At 42.0% G+C, this 12,878-nt stretch overlaps 1 long non-coding RNA gene across 1 annotated transcript; it reads right to left on the reverse strand.

Annotated features, from left to right (window-relative positions):
• Window positions 1-5,833: 5,833 nt before the first annotated feature.
• LOC145876158 (uncharacterized) lies at window positions 5,834-7,318 on the reverse strand. Its single transcript, XR_014391443.1, has 4 exons — window positions 7,030-7,318; window positions 6,719-6,860; window positions 6,468-6,582; window positions 5,834-6,260 (listed from the first exon to the last, which is right to left on the reverse strand). It is a non-coding gene; the product is annotated as an uncharacterized LOC145876158 (long non-coding RNA).
• Window positions 7,319-12,878: the final 5,560 nt, after the last annotated feature.

Genomic DNA, 12,878 nt, shown 5'->3' on the forward strand with positions numbered 1-12,878 from the left:
ACTGGACACACACACACACACACTGGACTCACACACTGGACTCACACACTGGACACAAACACTGAAAACGCTCTTATCAACGCTTGACACGTGTGTGTGTGTGTGTGTGTGTGTGTGTCCCTCAATGACTGTCTGTTCTTCTGCTTACCGCTACAGTGTGGAACATGGTGGAGAGTACACAATGAAACCTGGGACTTAGAAAATGTGAGTGTTGACTGCTGTGAAGAATATGACTAAGAATAAGTCTTAATTCAAGTTAAGTCAAAGACCACCATCATTACTGACTTGGTCATATTAAATATCAGCTGTAGTTCTACAGAAGCAGAAATCAGGGACACCAACGTTTACAAAGAGTTGCTTTGACAATGTGTGTGTGTGTGTGTGTAATTAATGTGAATAAGTGTGTATTATATTACCATACAGTATAACATATGATCATTCAACAAGTCTCAAGTTACCTTAACTTCTCCTTTTGATACCTAGAAACATCTACATTAAATGAATTAGTGAAAAGTGAGTTAACATTCTAATGTGAATGATGATGATTTCTAATATTGTGTCTGGTTTCATCCATCAGATGTCTGTGATCTCACACTGGACCCAAACACAGTAAACAGACTCCTCTCTCTGTCTGAGGAGAACAGAAAGGTGACATGTAGGAGAGAGAAGCAGCCGTATCCTGATCACCCAGAGAGATTTGAGGGCTGGAGACAGGTGCTGTGTAGAGAGGGTCTGACTGGGCGCTGTTACTGGGAGGTAGAGTGGAGTGGGAGAGGGGCTCTTATAGGAGTGACTTATAAAGGAATCAGCAGGAGAGGAGTGTTTGTTGTCTTGGATTCAATGACAAGTCCTGGTGTCTGTTCTGCTCTGACAACAGATACTCTGCCAGGCATAATAATCATCCCACTACCATAGACGTCCCCTCCTCCAGCTGGTATAATAATAACTCCACTACCATAGACGTCCACTACTACCATAGACGTCCACTCCTCCAGCTCCCACAGAGTAGGAGTGTATCTGGACTGGTCAGCCGGCACTCTGTCCTTCTATAGAGCCTCCTCTGACACACTGACCCACCTGATCACATTCACCTCCACATTCACTGAGCCCCTCTATCCAGGGTTTAGGGTTCATTATGTTGGCTCTTCAGTGTCCCTGAAATAATAACTGGACACACACACACACACACACACACACACACACACACACACACACACACACACACACACACACACACTGACACACACACACACACACACTGGACACACACACACTGACACACACACACACTGGACACACACACAAACACACACACACACACACACACACACACACACTGGACACACACACACACACTGGACACACACACATCGAACACACACACACACACATCGAACACACACACACACACATCGAACACACACACACACTGGACACACACACACACACACACACACACACACACACACACACTGGACACACACACACACACACTGGACACACACACACACACACTGGACACACACATACACACACATACACACATTCACACACACAAACGACACACACTCTGACACACGCACACACACAGTGTGATTTTATTATGTGTTTTACTGTTTGTGTTTGTACCACAGGAGGTTGGTGGGACCTTATTTAGGGAGGACAGGCTTGTAATGGCTTTAGTGGAATAAGTGGAATGGTATCAAACACGTGGTTTCCATGTGTTCCATTTCATTCACTCTGTTCCAGACATTATTATCAGCCGTCCTCCCCTCAGCAGCCTCCTCTGGTATGTACTGTCCTGTATGTGAGAGAGATCCAACAAGGAATTACAATGTATGTATTACTTTTAATACCTGCAAATGGCAAATAAACTACTGGAACTCCTTATGAATGTCTGCAGCCGACAAGAGGTGAAAATATTACCGGAATATTCTGCAAAATGTTGATGAAGACGTCACTCAATCCACCCAAAACAACATGCAGTGTTTCCACAAGACTCCCATGAAGTTATAGTGTGACGTTATGAGTCGACGTTAAAGTAACATTCTCACAACATACTGCACTTGTTTTATCCTGTTTTAGATGTATCCTCTGTTTAAACATTTAAACTCTTACAATAACACTGTTAAAATACCAATGTGATCATTTCTTGTCTTTTATGTTGGAAAAACCAATTGTACAATTATATGTAGACATAAGCTCCATAGTTGTACAAGTATACATGGATATATTGTACTTTTCATAATAAAACATACTTGAAACAAGAAAAAGCATGTTAATTGTGAAATCAATTTCGATATTGATTTTTACATTGCTTCTCCCTGTCTCATGTTGACGTTTGGCATGAATCTTGACCTGGAGGCAGAACTGTGCGATTTCCTCTAGATATGTCAGCTGCAAAGTCAGAATTGGCTGTGGAAAATAATGTTGTTTTATGGTCTTAATTTAAGGGAAGGATTAGCAGTGTGGTTAGGGTTGAGGTTAGGATTAAAATCGGATTGTATTACTTTGTGCCTGTGCCAGCTAGGGGATACTTTGCTGAACTGCCTCCAGGGCAAGATTCATGACAATAAATGCCAACCTGCCTCCAGAACAAGATTCATGACAATAAATGCCAACCTGCCTCCAGGGCAAGATTCATAACAATAAATGCCAACCTGCCTCCCAGTCGGCCCCTCCTTATCTTTACAAGGCTGCAGAACCTGCAAGCTAGTGATGTGGGGGTTCTCTCATAACCCTCAGTCCCCAGGTGGGTAGATGGCAGGTTGAATAAAGAGAAGCTGGTGATGTGGGGGTTCTCTCATAACCCTCAGTCCCCAGGTGGGTAGATGGCAGGTTGAATAAAGAGAAGCTAGTGATGTGGGGGTTCTCGCATAACCCTCAGTCCCCAGGTGGGTAGATGGCAGGTTGAATAAAGAGAAGCTAGTGATGTGGGGGTTCTCTCATAACCCTCAGTCCCCAGGTGGGTAGATGGCAGGTTGAATAAAGAGAAGCTAGTGATGTGGGGGTTCTCTCATAACCCTCAGTCCCCAGGTGGGTAGATGGCAGGTTGAATAAAGAGAAGCTAGTGATGTGGGGGTTCTCTCATAACCCTCAGTCCCCAGGTGGGTAGATGGCAGGTTGAATAAAGAGAAGCTAGTGATGTGGGGGTTCTCTCATAACCCTCAGTCCCCAGGTGGGTAGATGGCAGGTTGAATAAATAGAAAACAATAGGCAACATAAAACAATCCATAAATGTATAATTATTATGTAATTAACACAAAACATTAAGGACACCTTTTCTTTCCATGACAAACTGACCAGGCGTAACTCAATATTAGGAAGGTATCCTTAATATTTTGTCCAATCAGTGGCTCTGACCCTTTACGTAACAGTCAATCCTCTTTACCAGGAAACCTTCTTTAAATTTCCCCAAATGCTTCAACACTGATGCTCTCTCACAGCTGCTCCAGGGCCTCTTGGGTTGAGGAGTCATTCTCTTCTAACCTGATCACAGCTGCTCCAGGGCCTCTTGGGTTGAGGAGTCATTCTCTTCTAACCTGATCACAGCTGCTCCAGGACCTCTTGGGTTGAGGAGTCATTCTCTTCTAACCTGATCACAGCTGCTCCAGGGCCTCTTGGGTTGAGGAGTCATTCTCTTCTAACCTGATCACAGCTGCTCCATGGCCTCTTGGGTTGAGGAGTCATTCTCTTCTAACCTGATCACAGCTGCTCCAGGACCTCTTGGGTTGAGGAGTCATTCTCTTCTAACCTGATCACAGCTGCTCCAGGGTCTCTTGGGTTGAGGAGTCATTCTCTTCTAACCTGATCACAGCTGCTCCAGGGCCTCTTGGGTTGAGGAGTCATTCTCTTCTAACGTAATCACAGCTGCTCCAGGGCCTCTTGGGTTGAGGAGTCATTCTCTTCTAACCTGATCACAGCTGCTCCAGGACCTCTTGGGTTGAGGAGTCATTCTCTTCTAACCTGATCACAGCTGCTCCAGGGCCTCTTGGGTTGAGGAGTCATTCTCTTCTAACCTGATCACAAACAAAGACAAGATTCAAACAAATAAACATGATGGTCCAACATAATAGGGGGGGGGGGGGGGGGTATAGGGAAGGTAGGGGAGAGGGGGGGTATAGGGAAGGTAGGGGAGAGGAGGGGGTATAGGGAAGGTAGGGGAGAGGAGGGGGTATAGGGAAGATAGGGGAGAGGAGGGGGTATAGGGAAGGTAGGGGAGAGAAGGGAGGGGGGTATAGGGAAGGTAGGGGAGAGGAGGGGAGTATAGGGAAGGTAGGGGAGAGGAGGGGGGTATAGTGAAGGTAGGGGAGAGGAGGGGGGACTTCCTCCATGTCAGGTAAGCAGCCTCCAAGTCTACCCTCACCAACTGACCAGACTGAGTGAGTTCTGAACATCCCTCTCTGTCCTCTGATACTGCGTCCAAGTCTTCTTGGGTCTTTCTGGTGTCTCTGTCTTGACTCTTTAGTGAGTTTTTTCAGTTCTTTCCCAGGCTGCCTGAAGAACACAAAAAGATGGCACATACATAAGAGTTATAAACTATCAAAATAAAGAGAGTCCCACACTCCATATATAAACTCCCAGTAATTTATTGGGTATTTACCAACGTTTCAGCATCACTGTGCCTTCTTCAGGGTGATGTCATCAATACTTGAACCAGGTTATGTAGACAAACAGTGCAATTAGTGCAACCAATGACAATAGAGAGGGGTGTGTCATAATGATTAAGTTAATTACAATGAACTAATGAAACTGTTAAAAAAAACAATAGTTTATGGCATATTAAATATAAAAAAATAGTAGCCTATATTATATATATCCGGCTCTCCATGTAATCTGATTCATTATGATCTAGGATCAGGTCCCCCCTCTCCATGTAATCTGATTCATTATGATCTAGGATCAGGTCCCCCCTCTCCATGTAATCTGATTCATTATGATCTAGGATCAGGTCCCCCCTCTCAGCATGTAATCTGATTCATTATAGATCTAGGAACAGGTCCCCCCTCTCCATGTAATCTGATTCATTATGATCTAGGATCAGGTCCCTCCTCTCCATGTAATCTGATTCATTATGATCTAGGATCAGGTCCCCCCTCTCCATGTAATCTGATTCATTATGATCTAGGATCAGGTCCCCCCTCTCCATGTAATCTGATTCACTATGATCTAGGATCAGGTCCCCCCCTCTCCATGTAATCTGATACATTATGATCTAGGATCAGGTCCCCCCTCTCCATGTAATCTGATTCATTATGATCTAGGATCAGGTCCCCCCCGCTCCATGTAATCTGATTCATTATGATCTAGGATCTTTTTATTTTTATTATTTGACCTTTATTTAACCAGGTAGGCCAGTTTAGAATAAGTTCTCATTTACAACTGCGACCTGGCCAAGAATAAAGAAAAGCAGTGTGACAGAAACAACAACACAGAGTTACATGGAATAAACAAGCGTACAGTCAACACAACAGAAAAAAGAAAGTCTATATACAGTGTGTGCAAATGGCGTGAGGAGGTATGGCAATAAATAGGCCGTAGTAGCAAAGTAATGACAATTTAGCTGATTAACACTGGAGTGATAGATGAGCAGATGATGATGTGTAAGTAGAGATACTGGTGTGCAAAAGAGCAGCAAAGTAAATAAAAACAATATGGGGATGAGGTAGGTAGATTGGGTGGGCTATTTACAGATGGACTATGTACAGCTGCAGCGATCGGTTAGCTGCTCAGATAGCTGATGTTTAAAGTTAGTGAGGGAGCAATAAGTCTCCGCCTTCAGCAATTTTTGCAATTCGTTCCAGTCACTGGCAGCAGAGAACTGGAAGGAAAGGCGGCCAAAGGAGGTGTTGGCTTTGGGGAATGAACAGTGAGATGTACCTGCTGGAGCGCGTGCTACGGGTGGGTGTTGTTATCGTGACCAGTGAGCTGAGCTAAGGCGGAGCTTTACCTAGCATAGACTTATAAATGACCTGGAGCCAGTGGGTCTGACGACGAATATGTAGCGATGGCCAGCCGACTAAAATGACCTGAGTTGCAATCATGAAAAAAAACTACCCGGCCTTCATGGTTTGACATTGAGAACATTGGGAGAGATGAGAGCTGACGTTTTAGTAAATGTGCAGATTACGTATCTCAGTCACAGACAAGAAGCTCAATTAAGACATTATCTTCACCACTGGGACTGGGGACAACAGGACCACAGGCCAAATAATACAGCTCAACACTTCCACACAACCACAGTGAGTAGAATCAGGCTTCTGGACACAGAAAACTTGCAGAATTATTAATGATGAATTGTATTAGACGTTATTAGACATTTCTGTTGTTGAGGAGGATGGGAGACCCACAGAGACGTCAAAATGTGTTTCTAAAATCGTCAAAGAGTAATTATTTTAACCTAAAGCATTTAATAAAGACACTTATAGTACAATATTATGGGGAATAGGAATGAGAGGGCTTCTTACACCATTTTGGGAAGGGATCACAGCAGTGATTGAATGAGGGTATGAGGCATGAGTTGAGGTGTTCAGAGGCTTGACCAGTGCAGGACAGGATTGGGAAGACAATAACACAAAAACACTACACAGTGAGACAAAAGAGCTAAGAATGAGTTAGTCCAAGCAAGGAGTAAAATCATAGACGTGTAATAATGTGATTGTGTTTGTGATTGACTCTACATAAAGTAATGAGAGAAAATTGACAGGGGTTCCCTCACAGTGCTTGGAGAGGAAACATTCAATGTGCCAGTGGATGAGTGGGCCACATGAGACGTGGCTTCCAGTTCATGTGAGGAGGTAGTTGACAATGGTAGTGGAGTGGTCATCGCTTGTTAAATCATGGAACAGGAGAGGACTCAGCTGGAAATACAAACAGCAGATACGTTCCCTTGAAGCTGAGCCATCGTAGGTTTGAACAACAAGTTTGTCCATGAAGATAAACACGGAATTCAAATCTCGCCCACTTGGCAAATCAAGGTAGCCCAAGAAACTTTTTCTGAATAAAGCCCTGATCATCCACATACAGTACCTGACGATAACTGAGAACGGCAAGCAGACTGGTGGCAACCATAGGTCCCAGAGTGGGGGGGGGGCAATAATTTTGCCCTGGGGCCCAGAGCCCAGGCGCCGTGACTTCAGAAATCCACTCCTTCAACATGCAGACAAAGAAGTTCTAAAAGCTACCAGTAAATTTCGTCCAAACAAGTCAAATAATGTGTCTATATCATCCTCAGGTTGTCTAAAATGTAAATAAACTATAATATTTCATACGGAAAGTACTGTGTTCAATAGGAATGACAAATACGCAAGTGTGCACCCTCTCCATCGCGCGCAAAAACACTGATGTGACCCAAGCAGTCAGCTCACTGAAAGTGTAAATATTTATTTATTTTTCAAAATAGAAGCCTCAAAACCTTGAATAAATACTGTTGACATCTAGTGGATGCTATTATGAATTGCAATCTGGGTGACGGACATAGGAGTTTTCAATAGCTTTACAAAATATGAGCCTGTGATTTTATTTATTTTTTGGTCGGATTTTCTTCGGGTTTTCGCCTGCCATAACTGTTCTGTTATACTCACAGACATTATTTTAACAATTTTGGAAATGTCAGAGTGTTTTCTTTCCAAATCTACCAATTATATGCATAGCTTCTGGGCCTGAGTAACAGGCATTTTACTTTGGGCTCGCCAGACTCTCCGAACTTCCGAAAACTGCCCCCTAGCCCTAAGACGTTTTAACGGTCCTCACACTGTTCATGCTCTCATTTCATAGACGCGTACTGCTCACCTGTTCATCTCGTAATGAATAATGTGGAAATTGAGCAAGTTGAGGTGACTAAACTGCTTGGAGTAACCCGGGATTGTAAACTGCCATGGTCAAAACATATTGATACGACAGTAGCTAAGAATGGGAGAAGTCTGTCCATAATAAAGCCCTGCTCTACCTTCTTAACAACACTATCAACAAGGCAGGTCCTACAGGCCCTAGTTTCTACCTTCTGTCATGGGAATTCTGTTCCCAATGTTCATAAACCGAACTTCAATTAAACTACTCAGTCTGCCCCCCAGAGGGTGTAAGATTCTGGTTGAATGAAGCAGACGGAGAGCCAGCCTACAATTGGTAAGAATGATTATTTACGAGAGCTCTGAATATCATACAATGTACACAGCCTTTTATACCTGACATTTGGTCATACCATATGTCATACCCCTTACAAATGCCCCTCCTCTTCTTTAACACTGTCAATGCTTATTTACAAGTCTTCTCCATCTCATACATTGCTTATCATATCCTGCCCCATGTTACATAATCTACTGCAAGCCTAAAGGTTTCTCCCCTCCCTGGGTGGGGAGACCTTCTTTCTGTTATCAGTTTCACAGTGGTCACAAGTTGTCTGCTGTCTGGTTGCTTACATTGCTAAATCATTAAGCTTCAACTTTTCCGACACACACACATTAGTACATTCATCTTATAATCACTCGGTTATACCTTTTCAGGGTGAAATCATTTAGTCAAACCTCTAATCATATTATTTCCATTACAATCCACCCTATTGGCTAAATATTTCACATACACTATAACACATCTATTTTTATTGGATTCAGAAATGTCACACAAACTCAAACTAGATCAAAGAAAACGAATACATGTATTTTCATTACATACTTATCAATGACTGTTCTAAGCCTATGTCCAGTCAGGATTAGGATTTTTGCTATGACCTTCATTTAGAGAAACAGTCTTCCTAAACATGGGCTCCTCGTAATTGAATGAATCCTCCACCAGGCTCGGCGGTAGGTATTTGTCATCCCACTGGTCTGAACTTGGAATCGGTCCGTATCTCACCATCTGCTCCGTCATCGATCTCTCCAGAGCCCTGGAAATGAGACCTCTCGCACAAGGGACCAAACAACAACCACATAATATCAACACAGTCATACAGGTGAAAGCAGCCCACAACACAGTGATTACAACCTTTTTCCATTTTCCGAACGTACTATCAAACCATCCCGTGAGTGCCGTGTCCACCCCGGAATTTTCTGCTAACTCCTGAGCTAAATTGTTTAGACCGGCCAGGGCCTTATTTGTAATGTTTTGTCAATGCAAAGACACGCGTCACCAAAAGCAGAAAACCAGCTAAAATTATGCACTAACCTTTGACAATCTTCATCAGATGACACTCATAGGACATTATGTTAGACAATACATGCATTTTTTGTTCTATCAAGTTCATATTCATATCCAAAAACAGTGTTTTACTATGGTGTTGATGTTGAGGAAATATTTTCCCTCCAATACCGCCAGTCAATCAAGCACAAGAAATTAAATAATTACTATTCGAAAACATTGGTAAAATATTATATTGTCATTCAAAGAATTATAGATTTACATCTCTTGAACGCAACCGCATTGCCAGATTTAAAAATAACCTTACTGGGAAATCACACTTTGCAATAATCTGAGCACTGCGCCCAGAAAAATACGCTTTGCGATACAGACTAACCGCCATGTTGGAGAGATCTAAAATCAAAAATACTATGTAAATAATCCATTACCTTTGATTCTCTTCATCAGATGTCACTTCCAGGAATCCCAGGTCCATAACAAATGTAGTTTTGTTCGAAAAAGCTCATAATTTATGTTCAAAAAGCTCTGTGTTAGCACATGAACTACGCCCGCCGGACTTGTCTTCATGAAAGAGGGGAAAAAAAATATTTACGTTCGTTGAGACATGTCAAACGTTGTATAGCATAAATCATTAGGCCCTTTTTCAACCAGAACTTGAATAATTTTCAAGGCGGACGATTGCATTCTCTTTTAAAACGTATTGGAACGAGAGTACCCAAACATGAACTCGCGCGCCAGTCTTATCGGGGCCACCACCGTTCCAAGGCTCTTGTTCGGTCAGTTCTCACAGTAGGAGACTCAAACCACTTTGTAAAGACTGGTGACATCTAGTGGAAGCCATAGGAAGTGCTCAATGATTAACAAGCCCCTGTGTGTTTCAATAGCATAGGCATAAAGGTAATTCAACACATCAGGTATCCACTTCCTGTCAGAATTTGTCTCAGGGTTTTGACTGCCATATGAGTTCTGTTATACTTACAGACACCATTCAAACAGTTTTAGAAAATTCAGAGTGTTTTCTATCCAAACCTGAACAATAATATGCATATCCTAGCTTCTGAGTTGGTGTAGGAGGCAGTTAAAAATGGGCACATATTTTTTTCAAAATTCTCAATACTGCCCCCTATCCCCAACAGGTTAGACCGGCCAGGGCCTTGGTCACTGATCCATCTGGAGCTGTGTTCTCAGGAATGAAAGTACAGCATTCAGATCCGAACATCACACACAACACCACACTTTTCAGCCAGAAGCATATCCAAAGCTATTCTATTCTGCAATACCATCAAAGTGGTCGCAGCTGTTTGTTCTGCTAACCCTTGAATTGCCTCTCTGGTATAGTTGATGAAACGCTGTTGGTTATAATAAATGTAATTTATCCAAACCACATTTTTATTGAGAGTCGACCACCAAAAAAGACTTGATTCCAATCCAGCCCATATCTGATTCCTAGCTTAAAACTCATCAGGCACCCCCCTTGGAACCCCAATGCTATCAATGTAAATTCTATCGTCAAGGACCCTGACGGAGCACTCCTCCCCTCTCTTTCACCTGGCACTAGGTCTTTGTGTTGTATAAGGGTGAAGGGCATGCCTAACTGTACCAATGCACAAATACCAGTCCAATTTGCAGGCAGGTTTAGCCACAGCTTCATACCTCCACACAACCACCAGACATCCGCTCTCGGCCTTTTTATCTTACTAAAGTCCTCAGAACTCAACCACCCACTCAGGTCCCTCATTGTCTCGTCAGTTGTAACATTCTCTGTCCTATTGCATGTTCTTACTTCCCCTACATTCCATCCGTGTGTGTTGTGTCGAGCCACACAATAATAGTCTCCTCCTGCGACTGTGAAAGGGGGAAGTCTGGATCTAATGGGCACATAGGATACAGATAATGCAGATCAGTGCAACTGTCTGGCTTCCTTGCCTTCATGAACAGCTTTACCATTCAGGCCATTCCCCTTGGTAAATTAATTCCATTGAGTAGAAAGGGGATGGTTGTCAACTGAAGTTTGGCTGTTGCGCAGGCATAACCTTCTTCTTTAGCTACTGATCTAGCTGTATACTTAATCCATTCCAGCCATAGGTTGGAATCCCCAAACCAAGTCTCCACCTCAATCACTTCCTTAAGATCTTTCGTCTGAACTATCCTCACCGGTCCTTGGCTCTGGATGACTACACGGGTAATGTCCGTTTTATCAGGGGTACTACTGGTATTCTGGCTGGCGGTAGAACTGGTACCGCAGTGTCGACAATGGTCTGGTCAAGGCCAACATACCATAACCCTAAATCCTCTTTCTTTATGCTTTTAATGGTCATTCCTATCTTCAAGCAATACTTCCCTTGCTCTGGATTTCAGTCAAAAACCCTGTCGTTCACTATACTCCATCTGTTTCTATATTGGGTGTGTGGATTGACATAGCCTTCTCTCTCTGTGTGAGCTATGACCTGATTCCATGAGTTACACCGGGATCTACACAGATATCTTCCCCATGAAGTCTGAGTCCTAGACTGTCAGGAGGTTAGGGACCCCATTTGGTCTGCATAGAACTCTATTGAGACATCCTTCCCTAACTCTACTCTCACTTCCTTTTTATCCAGATCGAGTGACCTTTTGTACCTAGGCCATAAAAACTCCTCATCTTCTACACTATGGGTCAAGTTACAACTTACTGACTTCTCGAGTGGTTCATGGTGTATTAGGAATATTTATTTTATTTATTTATTTATTTTTTATTTCACCTTTATTTAACCAGGTAGGCAAGTTGAGAACAAGTTCTCATTTACAATTGCGACCTGGCCAAGATAAAGCAAAGCAGTTCGACAACATACAAAAACAAAGAGTTACACATGGAGTAAAACAACATACAATCAATGATACAATAGACAAAAAAAGTAACAAAAATAACAAAAATTATATAAAAAATATAAAAAAGGAAAAAACAAAATAATAAAAAAAATACAAAAAATACAAAAATACAAAAGAATAATCAAATAATAAAATAAGTGAAAAGTTGAAAAAAATATATAAAAAAATAGGACTATATAGAATGTGAGCAAATGATGAGAGATAAGGGAGGTAAAGGCAAAAAAGGCCATGGTGGCAAAGTAAATAAAGTATAGCATGTAAAACACTGGAATGGTAGATTTATAATTTGAAGAAAGTTCAAAGTTAAAATATAAATAATATGGTGCAAAGGAGCAAAATAATAAATAAAATAAATAAATACAGTAGGGGAATAGGTAGTAGTTTGGGCTAAATTATAGATGGGCTATGTACAGGTGCAGTGATCTGGGAGCTGCTCTGATAGCTGGTGCTTAAAACCTCTTCAGCGTCTGATCCCGTTAGCGGGATCAAAATCCAGCGAAAAATCATATCGCCAATTAGCATTAAAAAAATATCATAATTAAAAAAAAAAAAAAAAATCTTTTTTTTTTTTTTTATAGATACACCTCTCTTGAATCGACCCACGTCGTCCGATTTCAAAAAGGTTTTACAGGAAAAGCAAATCATTAGATTATATTAGATGAGTCCATCGTAAAAAGCAGCTTCATAGCCATTTTCCGACCAACCACTTGCATCACATATAATCCAAAAACAGCTAAATGCAGCACTAACCTTTTACAAACTTCATCAGATGGCACCCCTAGGACATCATGTTATACAATGCATGCATTCTTTTGTTCAATAAAGGTCATATTTATATATAAAAACAGCATTTTACATCTCTGTCTGACGTTGACTTC

The sequence above is a fragment of the Salmo salar genome, unplaced genomic scaffold (assembly GCF_965601325.2).
Source record: "Salmo salar unplaced genomic scaffold, fSalSal1 ptg000468l, whole genome shotgun sequence".
Taxonomy (NCBI): domain Eukaryota; kingdom Metazoa; phylum Chordata; class Actinopteri; order Salmoniformes; family Salmonidae; genus Salmo; species Salmo salar.